This window comes from Geotrypetes seraphini, chromosome 1, assembly GCF_902459505.1.
Source record: "Geotrypetes seraphini chromosome 1, aGeoSer1.1, whole genome shotgun sequence".
In the NCBI taxonomy this organism is placed as follows: domain Eukaryota; kingdom Metazoa; phylum Chordata; class Amphibia; order Gymnophiona; family Dermophiidae; genus Geotrypetes; species Geotrypetes seraphini.
In genome coordinates this window covers 441,747,092-441,759,148 of record NC_047084.1, presented here as the reverse complement: position 1 = coordinate 441,759,148, position 12,057 = coordinate 441,747,092, and positions in this window count along the sequence as shown.

The following is a 12,057-nucleotide window of genomic DNA, read 5'->3' as shown; positions in this document are numbered from 1 at the left end:
TTGAAACAAGGTCCCGCATGAACGACTACTTTGAAAAATTGTGAGCCATGGAATCGAGGGTGAAATACTCACGTGGATTAAAAACTGGTTGGCGGATAGGAAACAGAGAGTGGGGGTTAATGGACAATACTCGGACTGGAAAATCGCCATGAGTGGAGTGCCCCAGGGTTCGGTGCTTGGACCCGTGCTCTTCAACATATGTATAAACGACCTAGAAATTGGTACGACGAGCGAGGTGGTAAAATTTGCGGACGATACAAAGTTATTCACAGTAGTGAAGACACGGAAGGATTGCGTGACATAAACACGCTTATGAAATGGGCCGCGAGATGGCAAATGAGGTTTAATGTGGATAAGTGTAAGGTGATGCATGTCGGTTACAAAAATCTTATTCACGAATACAGGATGTTCGGTGCCGTACTCGGAGAGACCCCCCAGGAAAGACGTTTGGGAATACTAGTTGGCAAGTCAATGAAGCCATCCGCGCAATGCGCGGCGGCAGTGAAATGGGTGAACAGAATGCTAGGAATGATTAAGAAGGGGATCACGAACAGATTGGAGAAGGTTATCATGCCGCTGTACTGGGCCATGATAGAAACATAGAAACATAGAAAGGTGACGGCAGAAAAGGGCTTCAGCCCATCAAGTCTGCCCACTCCACTGACCCACCCCATTAAGTCTGAGTGCTGCTCGACCCACATAGGGATCCCACTGGATGTCCCATTTATTCTTAAAGTTGAGCACGCTTGTGGCCTTGATCACCTGCACTGGGAGTTTGTTCCAGTGATCTACCACTCTTTCTGTGAAGAAATATTTCCTGGTGTCACCGCTAAATATCCCTCCTCTGAGTTTGAGCGGGTGCCCCCTTGTGACTGAGGGTCCCTTGGGAAAGAATATATCGTGTTCCGCCTCGACACGACCTGTGACGTACTTAAAAGTCTCAATCATGTCACCCCTTTCCCTGCGCTCCTCTAGAGAGTAGAGCTGCAATTTGTCCAGTCTTTCCTCGTATGAGAGACCTTTGAGTCCGGAGACCCTCCTAGTGGCCATTCGCTGGACCGACTCAGCTCGAAGCACATCTTTACAGTAATGTGGTCTCCACCTGGAATACTGTGTCCAGCACTGGTCACCGTACATGAAGAAGGACACAGTACTACTCGAAAGGGTCCAGAGAAGAGCGACTAAAATGGTTAAGGGGCTGGAGGAGATGCCGTACAGTGAGAGGTTAGAGAAACTGGGCCTCTTCTCCCTTGAAAAGAGGAGACTGAGAGGGGACATGATCAAAAAATTCAAGATAATGAAGGGAATAGACAGTAGATAAAGACAGGTTATTCACCCTTTCCAAGGTAGAGAGAATGAGAGGGCACTCTCTAAAGTTAAAAGGGGATAGATTCCGTACAAATGTAAGGAAATTCTTCTTCACCCAGAGAGTGGTGGAAAACTGGAATGCTCTTCCGGAGGCTGTTATAGGGGAAAATACCCTCCAGAGATTCAAGATAAAGTTAGACAAGTTCCTGATAAACCAGGAATTACACAGGTAAGGCTAGACTCAGTTAGGGCACTGGTCTTTGACCTAAGGGCTGCCGCGGGAGCGGACTGCTGGGCACTGCTGGACCACTGGTTTGACCCAGCACCGGCAATTCATGTGTTCTTATGAAACCTTCCCCTAAATGCTGGGAAAAGACAATGTACACTTTAACAACACAGACACTGTCAGATGCCACATTTAGGAGAGACGTTCCCAGGATAATAACATTTCCAATGCAATAAGTGAGACATTCTAGACATAGGCATCCTGGGACTGTCGGCCAAGTCTCTTCCCTGTTATGTCTCGATTATTCACGCTTATGATATCACTAGCAATCCAATCAGTCCTATATTGTTGGAAAGATCTCTCCAAAATAGATTTCCACATGTGGTGGAACTCATTATGCTTAATAGGAAAGTATGAACGTATTCTTGCGGAACGTTCAAATACACTATCTAAATTTAACATCATTTGGAAGCCTCTTATAGATTATTGTGGCAATTGACCTTTTGTTTTCAAACTGGTGTATGTAGATATGCTCATCATATATAACTTTGTTAATTGTACCTATTCTGATATCTGCTTATGCACATATATTATGTAGTAATAATTGAAGTTGTTACTAATGAGATTTTTGATATCCTCATCACACTTATTATTTTTATTAATACTTGTATAACATGTTGAAATGTATTCCCTGAATTGTGTTCATGTTTATCTACCTGTTATTTCTTTTTTGTAACTGAAGCAATACATAAAACCAATAAAAACGTCTGAACTCAAAAAAAAGTCTCTTCCCTGAAGAAGCCCTTTCTGGAAACGTCAATCGCTCCTCCTAAACTTACTTGCTCCACTTCATCACTGACACTGAAACCGTGGATTGAAGACAAAGTTTTATTTTATTTTTCTTTCCAGCTTATGATTTATCTGTAATCTTATCTATTGTTTTGCCTTTTGTCTTTGTTTTGTTCTATTTCTATCATTTAAATTTCACCAGAATTCTACTGTTCAACGGCTCCCCCTTCTGCTTCTATTCCTTTCTCTCCTCTCTTCTACCTTCCAAAGTATTTAGATCAATGCTGTCTTGTTAAAATGTTTATTTTATTTTTATTTTTCCTCTAACTCTACTTTTCACTTCTCTATTACCCTCCAGGTACTTTAGTTAGATTGTGAGCCTTCGGGACAGTAAGGGAATTTTTCAAGTACCTTTCTTATTTCTAATCTTAATGTATATTTTCTGTAAACCGCTTAGAACCTAACGGATGTAGCGGTATATAAGAAATAAATTACATTACATTACAGTTGTTATTTCCCAGTAGCCGTGTGCTGTTGCAGAAGGAATCCACTGTGGATTTTTCACTCTGCCGCCATTGTACTTCACTGGGCTCTCTAGCCCCACATTCAGTTCTTTCCTTCTGCACGGTGCCTGCAGGAGTGTTCTGCTTTCCCCATATTATTATTTTTAACTTAATGTAATTTCATCCCCTTTTCAGGTAATTTAGTGCTTGGAGCGAATTTGAAGCTCTACCTGCTTGAGAATTCACAGACTTTGGTCTGTAGCTGGCAGGCCGATCCCACTGGGTACCTGTTTACCATCCTGTATAGTTTTCTCTGGAGCTCAGGGCCATCCCTGAGGTGGTCTCACCTGCTGTTCATCAGGGGTTGAGCACAGGCTGTTAGGCGCCCTTAGGTGGCTCGGTAGTGTCTCGCAGGGTGCTGGCTGCATGTTGCCCATTCCAGTGAGCATCTGTTAGTCTGCAGGGGTGAAAGTGTAGTCAGACATAGACCGAAGATCTGCTTTGTAGAAGTATTCCCAGTATTGTGGCAGTGAAATTTCTCATCCAACTACTGTGAGAGAGCTGAAAGCAGTTTGCAGCACAGATCCTGTCAGGTCACACAGTGAGTACACAAGCTGACAGCCTGTGAGAGACATCGGGGGCTGTTGGAAAAAGTCAGATTTTGAAGGTTTCTGGATGTTCCCCTGCTGAAAAATCCTAAAATCGCCATTTTTGCAGTTTGGGAATTGTGAAAAATATCGTAAATTTTGAGCAAATTTTTTTACAGCGGCCATCTGGATTTTTAGGAATCTTTTTTTTCTAAAGTTCCCTGTTTCTTCATAACTGCAAATTTTGCCTGGAAAACTGCTGGGATGGAGTCCTTGGGCTGTTCTCAAGTGGATTCTTTCCAGAGTTGTGCAAATTTAGTGCTTTTAGAGCATCCTTGCACCAAGGTCTATGTGGCACAGCTGGGGGGAGGGGGGCTATAGCGTCCAACTTAACTTCTCCCATGCTGAAGCATGTGACCAAACACTCAGCTAGCCTGTCGTGGTGGCCGTTGTTATTTTCGGGGCTCGGCATGGCTGGTACTTCCGTCAGCCAGGCTGCGGACCTTTCGCAGCCTAAGAAATGCAAATGTAAGTCATCTAAGGGTGAGTTTCCACCCCAGGAGCTGGACACTTTTTCTAAATTTATGAAATTTTTGTGGTCAGAGGTTTAGAGCAGGTGGTCTCCCCATGAACAGTCTCTGTCTGCCTCTGCGGTGTCTCTTAGTGGCATGGTGAATTTGGGCATGGCCTCGCCTCATCCTGCTGTGGCTTTTGTGCTACCTTATCCTTGTCTGGGGGACCTGGATCCTGATGTTTCCCTTACTGAACCCTTGTTTGCAAGTACAGCGCTTCCTGGAGTGGGAGATCAGGGGCTGTATGCTGGATCTGCGATCCCTCTGGGGTCTTGGATCCTGTGGATGATTCTACTGTCTTTCGATTATTTAAGTTTGCGGCTCTGCTAGACCTTATTTATGAGCCATTGCAGGAATTGAATTTAGTTACTCAGCTGGCTCCGTCCACTCCTTCCTCCTGGTTATGTGGTGTGCGCACGCAGTAAATTACCTTTCCCTGGCACCCTGATATGAGTGTTCTGGTCTCGGAGCAGTTTGACTCTCCGGAGGGTTCTCTGAAAATTTCTAGAGGTATACAGGATACAAACAGACAGAAAGAAGGTTCATCCAAAAATTTTTGATGGTGCGGAGCTTCCATAAGACCGAGATACATTTCTTAAACAGTAGATCGACATATTTTTCCAGAGTTGGATGTTTATCGAGAGTTACACCCAGTATTTTTATTGTTTGTTCAATATTATATTCTCGCCCGACCACATGAATCGTATTTTCTTTTATCTTTTCGTTAGGTGTAGCTAAAAAAAATTTGCTTTTTTTCAGTATTTAATTTTAATTTAAAAGCGGTCATAAACCGTCACCCTAAGACTCTGCCGGATAGTAGGCCCAGAACCTCCAGGGATTCTGGTCGTTCTAATTTTCGTGGCTCAAGGTGTTCCAAACCGTATGCAAATGCCATATCGCAGAGATTTTCACAGGGATCCTGACGACAATATAGTGGCTACAGGCGTTCTCAGTCTTCCACCTCCCTGTTCTATGCCCTCTGCCAGAAAGGATCAAAAACACCAGGCCGAGAGATGCCCCTCTGTGGAGAGATGCCCCTCTGCGGATAGGAGCCAGCTCTCAATATTTCTTCCTGCCTGGATGTGCGTTACATTCGACCAGTGGTACTTAGACATTATTCATCGTGCTACAAGATGGAATTTACTCGACCTCTGACAGATTGGTTCATGGACTCTCCTTCAGGTCACCTGGACAAAGTGCTCCAAGTTCAAGTCACCGTTCAGCACTTGCTGGATAATCAAGCTATAGAGCCAGTACTGCCCGACCTCTTGGGTTCTGGCAGATACTCCATATACTTTATTGTGCCAAAGAAAGGCTCAGAAGATTGGAGGCCTATTCTGGATCTTCAGCACGTGAATGCAGCTCTCAAAATTCCCTGATTCCGAATGGAGACCGTGCATTTGGTCATTGCAGTGGTGGCCCCAAGAGAGTTTCTTGCCTCTCTGGATCTCACAGAGGTGTACTTGCACATTCCTATTTTTCCACCCAAATTTTTGTATTTTCATGTTCTGGGATAGAATTACCAGTTCTCATCCCTGCCCTTTGGGCTGGCGACAGTTTCTGGACCTTCACCAAGATGATGGTGGTAATGGAGGCTTACTTTCGAAAGATGGGTCTCCAGGTTCATCCGTACTTAGACTGGCTGATCAGAGCTCTCTCGTTGGCCAAGGGTTGACACAGGGGAGCAAGTGCTCCAGGTTTTGGAGGACTTGAGCTGGATTATCAACTTCATGAAGAGCCATCTGATGCCAAACAGTCACTGAAATACCTGGAAGTCCTTTTCAACACAGTGGTGGGCTGCGTCTATCTACCAGAAGCATGCAGCAGAAACTGTGTACCCAGATTTTTTCCTTTCTACAGTGGCTGGCTCCATCAGCATGGGATTATCTTCAAGTTGTGGGATCCATGGTTGCCATACTGGATGTGGTTCATTTGGCAAGGGCACACATGCATCCTCTCTTGCTAGGCTTTGCACAGGGATGCCTTGCAGGCCTCTCTACCTCGGACTCTGGAAGCCCGAGAAAGCATGGACTGGTGGCTTCTCCCACAGTTGCTTTGCAGGGGCGTACCTCTACACATTACCTCCTGGGCTGTGGTGATGACAGATGCCAGCCTTTGGTGCTGGGGAGCCATTGCATCATTGTCCTGTTCAGGGGTCCTGGACTCCATCTCAGCGAAAATGGTCAGTCAACCGGTTAGAGCTCAGAGCCATTTGACTAGCTCTGATGAGATTGCAGAGGACTCTGGAGGGCCAAATAGTCAGGGTCTTCTCTGACAATGTGAAGGTAGTAGCCTACTCAATTACCAGGGAGGGACTAAGAGCACTCCTCTGGCTCAGGAAACCCGCCTTTTTTTTCTTTGAATGGAACGTCATCTCCTGTCTCTGACAGCAGTGCATGTGGTGGGAATAGACAATGTTCAAGCAGATTTCCTCAGCAGACAGACTCTGGATCTGGGTGAGTAGGGTGCTGGGGTCAGTCCCACTTTGACCTCATGGTCAAGGCAAAAAACAAAAAAGCGGATCGAAGATTCGAGCCTGGAAATGAGGGGTTTAATGTTCTGGTGCAGCTGTGGCCTCAGGAGATTTTCCTCTGTCTTTCCCCCTTGGCCAATGATTGTCCAGGTTATTTGACGAATCACAGCCCAATCAGACCATGTCATTCTGGTGCAGTGGCGTACCTAGGGGGGGGGCGGGCCACCCCGGGTACCAGCCCTGAGGGGGTGTTCCCGGCCTTGCCGCTCAGTCCCCCCCACGCCCGAAGGACCGCTCGCCCCACTGACCTTCCAGCACACCTATGAAGCAGCCCGCAGTAGGATCGCGACGTCAGCAATCCCTCAGCTGCTTGGGCGCTGCTTCCTGCGCCGCGGTCCCGTCCCTCCTCTGACGTCAGAGGAGGGGGTGGGACCGCGGCGAAGGAAGCAGCTCCTAAGCAGCGCAAAGATAGCTGACGTCGCGATCCTGCTGCGGCTGCTTCATAGGTAGTGCGGGGAGGCCAGGGGGGCGAATGGTCCTTCGGGGTGGGTCGGGGCATCAGGCCTTCAGGGTGGGGCGGGCGGGCGGGCAGGCAGACTTTCAAGGGGGAGGGGGGTGACAGGCAGGCAGGCAGGCCTTCAAGGGGGGGTGCAGGTCTTCGGGGGGGGGTGCAGACCTTCAAGGGGGTGCAGGCCTTCAAGGGGGGGACAGGCAGGCAGGCCTTCAAGGGGGGGACAGGCCTTCAGGGGGGGTGCATGCCTTCAGGGGGGGTGCCGACCTTCAAGGGGGTGCAGGCCTTTAAGGGGGGGACAGGCAGGCAGGCCTTCAAGTGTGGGGACAGGCCTTCGGGGGGGTGCAGGCCTTCGGGGGGGGGTGCAGACCTTCAAGGGGGTGCAGGCCTTCAAGGGAGGGGACAGGCCTTCAAGGGGGGGACAGGCAGGCAGGCCTTCAAGGGGGGGACAGGCCTACAAGGGGGGGGGACAGGCCTTCAAGGGGGTGCAGGCCTTTGGGGGGGTGCCAACCTTCAAGGGGGGGTGCAGGCCTTCAAGGGGGGGGGACAGGCCTTCAAGGGGGGACAAGCAGGCAGGCCTTCAAGGGGGGGACAGGCCTACAAGGGGGTGGGACAGGCAGACCTTTAAGGGGGGACAGGCCTACAAGGGGGTGGGACAGGCAGACCTTTAAGGGGGGATAGGCCTTCAAGGGGGGACAAGCAGGCAGGCCTTCAAGGGGGGGTCAGGCCTTCAAGGGGGGGGACAGGCCTTCGGGGGTGCAGGCCTTCGGGGTGGGTGCAGGCCTTCGGGGTGGGTGCAGGCATTCGGGGTGGGTGCAGGCCTTCGGGATGGGTGCAGGCCTTCAGGGGGGACAGACCTTCGGGTGGGGGGTACAATCCTTCGGGGAGGGTGCAGGCCTTCAGGGGTGGGGTTTAGGCCTTCAGAGGGGGACAGACCTTCGGGTGGGAGGTAAAGTCCTTCGGGGGGGGGTGCAGGTCTTCAGGGGTGAGGTGTAGCCCTTCGGAGGGGGGACAGACCTTCGGGGGAGGGGGGTCCTGGTGTAAAAGTACACAGAGGGAGAGAGGGAAGGGGGGGTTCAAAGATACGTGCATATGCCAGACTTTGGGGGTTAGAAATAATGGGTCTAAAAACAGAGGAGTGGGAGAGAGATGGTGCATAATGGGATTTAGGGAGGGAAAGAACAGAAAGGGAGAGAACTTGGAAACAGGAGATGGTGTGGAGGGGGGATAGAGATACTGGATAGGAGGATAGTTGGGAACAGAAAGGGAGAGATGGTGGATCCTGGGGTGGTGGGGAGTTGAGAAAAGGTGAATCTGTGGATGGAGACAAAAAAAAGGAAAGATGCCAGATCTCTGGGAGAGGGAAGGGAAACGGAAGGGGAGAACAGAGATGGCAGACGGATGGTTAGCACGGAGAAAGGAGACCCTGGCAAGCAAGACAACAAGAGCCTGGGACCAACAAGATTTGAATATTGATCAGAGAACAAAAGGTAGAAAAAAATAATTTTATTTTCTGTTTTGTGATTACAATATGTTAGATTTGAAAAGTGTACATGAGACAGCTTGAAATGGGAACTTTTCTATTTTTGTGAATGGCAAGGCTGAGTTCAGTTAAAATATATGCTTTATAAGAAAATATAATAATGTGTTTTATAAAGTTTATAAGCATTGCTGGCATACTCGGTGAGGTGTTCCTAGTGTTGGTGGTGGTGGTAGCATGTCAGTGTGTTGAGAGGAAGAGGTAGTCTAGGTACAATGAAAGTAAATAGCAAAAATGTTTGAGTAGATAATTAAGGAAATCTTTTTCATATTGCTTGCTTATGGACTGGGAAAAAAGACTGTTCAAGCAAATGTCTCCAGAACTGCTTTAATGGAAAAATGTGATTTTTTTTTTTTAAGTACTTTGTGAAATTTATTGTTGTTGTGAAATTTATTGTTATACTTTGTTTAAACTTAAAAAGCGGTGTCATTAACAGTGAATCTAATCGAAAAATCGATTCAACAGGGTGAATCGAATCGAATGAAATATTTTTCTCTGAATCGGGCAGCACTATTGGCTACCATGAGAATGGGCTACTGGGCATGATGGACCATTGGTGTGACCCAGTTAGGCTATTCTTATGTTATGTTCTCATCTGTAGGGGCCTTTGTTTTCACTTCTTATTTTAATGTATTTTTTTCCTGGGAACTTATCAGTGTTTTTTTATAATGGGAACAAAAATGGAAGAGAATTAATGTGTGTGGAATGGGGGGGTAACTAATTTCTTCAGCTAAATAATTCAATCCACTTCAAACAGACATAGGAGAACTCACACACCATTCACACACCCTCCAACCAAAAACGTCAAAAGAAAAAAAACTGTTCGACAACCTCCTAGCCATTCGAGCTGCAACACTTGACCCCCAACTCTACAACCTATTGACCTCGACCACAAACTACAAAACCTTAAAAAAAGAAATAAAAACCCTTCTATTCAAAAAACACATAAAACCAAACTAACATAATCAGAACTGTCCCAAGCATCACCTGCAACTACTCCATATGTACTTCTGATGTCATGACAATTCAGACATAATTTATGTTATGTTATGTTTGGAATAATGGTTACATAAATGAGGTTCAATAAAAGAAAATTTTCACTGCCTGTTTCTATTCTGACCATTTATTCCATTTCATGGTTATTGCAAAAAAAAAAAAAAAAAAAAAATTTTTTCCATGGGGGGGGGGGGGGGGGTGTCAAAAAATGATGGGCCCCGGGTGCCACATACCCTAGGTACGCCACTGTTCTGGTGGCCCCAGATTGGCCTTGCAGATCTGATGTGGCCACGCAGATCTGATGTGGCTGCGCAAAGGTCACAGCCTTTGGCTGAGCACCTCTCCGGACCTTCTCTCGCAGGGTCCGGTCTCCATTGAAGATCTGGGCCACTTTGCTCTTACAGCATGGTTTTTGAGCATGCAGCCTTAGAACATAAATGATATTCTTCCCTGGTTGTTGATAGTCTTCTGAAGTCTAAGAAGTCATCCACGATGTTGGCTTATGCTAAGGCGTGAAAGGCCTTCCAAAACTGGTGTGCCCTTATTCAGGTGGACCCTTATTCAGCTCTGATCTCGCTGATTCTCACCTTTCTTCGGGCTGGTTTGGATAAAGGCCTCACTGTGGCTTCTCTTCAGCTCCAAGTGGCCGGGCTCTCCTGTTTTAGAGCCCAGGAGTGTCGGTCCTCCTTGGCATCTCATCCTGATGTCACTAGATTCTTGAAGGGGGCTCTTTGTGTCAGACCGCCGGTTAAGCATCCTTTCCCTTCCTGGGACCTTAACTTGGTGTTCTAAAGCCTTTCCAAGGCTCCTTTTGATTCTCTTCGAGATGCTTCCCTCTTGGACTTGATGCTCAAGACCGTTTTTCTGGTTGCCATTACTTTGGAGTGTCGTATGTCAGAACTGTAGGCTTTGTTTTGCAGAGACCCTTTTTTTCCGTATTTTGGAGGCGGGGGGTTCCCTTCATATGGATCCTTCCTTCCCTCCTGTCGAAGGTAGTTTTGGCTTTCCATGTTAATCAGGAAGTGTGTTTGTCTGCCTTTCAACTGACAGGTTCTAAGACACAGGACCACCTGTTGAAGAAACTGGATGTGCGCAGAGTTCTTCTGTGTTATCTGGAGGGCACCAATGAGTTTTGTCTCTCTGACCATTTGTATGTTCTGACTCAATCAGTTAAGTGGGGTGCTCCCAATTCCAAGGCCACAATTTCCAGGTGGATCCGTAGAGCCATTTCATTGGCTTACATTCTTGCTGGGAAACTTACAAATATGCATAACCAACCATTTCCTTCCACTCTTCCACCCACCCAATGCTTATTCAATAAAACACATAAACATATATTTTCCCATTAACCTTACCCTTTTCAAATTAATAATACCCTCCCATCCTCTCACTTACCCAGCCACCCACCCAATGATTAATCAATAAAACACAGAAACATTGATTTTTCCAATAACTTTTCCCTATTCAGATTAATAATATCCTCCTACCTTCTTCCCACCTACCCCAAGTTTAAATACTCAAAGGTCAAAATTAGGACAGAAATAACCTCCCCCACCCAACCTTCCCTGGATGTGTACGAAAATAAACCAAAACTGACTCATAATCAAAGACCAATTTACTATATTTTTCGCTCCATAAGACGCACCTCACCATAAGACGCACACAGATTTAGAGGAGGAAAACAAGAAAAAAAATTCTGAACCAATTTCTCCCTGCCAGGCTCTGCACCCAACTTCACACTCTTTGCCAAGTTCTGCACCCTGTCCCCCCCTCCCTGCCAGACTTTGTACCCTGTCCACCCTCTGGTGGTCTAGTGGTAGGCCGGGCCAGGGCACAGGGCAGGCAGGCCTTGTGGCTGGCAGGCAGGTAGGGACAGGGCATGCAGGCAGGCCTCCCCCCTCCCAGGCATCCCCCCAGGCAGGCAGGACTCCCCCTTCCTGGCAGCACCCCTCCAGGCAAGCAGGTAGGCCTCCCCCCTCCAGGCCTCCCTGCAGGCAGGCAGGCATCTAAAGAAGCGAAAAATACTGTAAATAAATTACTGTGCCCCAAACTATCAGCATTCATTTTTTCACACCTATAGCTGGAGCACAGATTTGCCCACCAGAAAGGGAAATTTAGACGATCAGAATTCTTCCAGTTTCAGGTAACCATCTGCATGACTATTCTGGTCATGATAAGGAAAAGATGGCATTTATATTGATCCATAGGGGGTTTAACATGTAATAATGCCGATAGTTTGGGGCACAGTAATTTATTTAAATTAACTTAACTGAACGAGTCAGAACAAACAAAAGGTCAGAGAGACAAATCTCTTTGAGTCACAGAGAGAGTCACAAATACAAACTGTAAACATAAAATGGATAAAGTAGTTTTGAAAAGAAACTAATAGCCTTAGGCAAAGGTATGAAAACTATATCTGGTGAAGAGAAGATATATTTTAAAAGTGTTTAAATACAAGGCCAGGAAGTAATTTAGTTGTTGTTTTAAACAATGATTTAGATCACTATGAAATTTAGCTCCAAAATGTTTACCTCTGACAAGGTTCAGTTTGC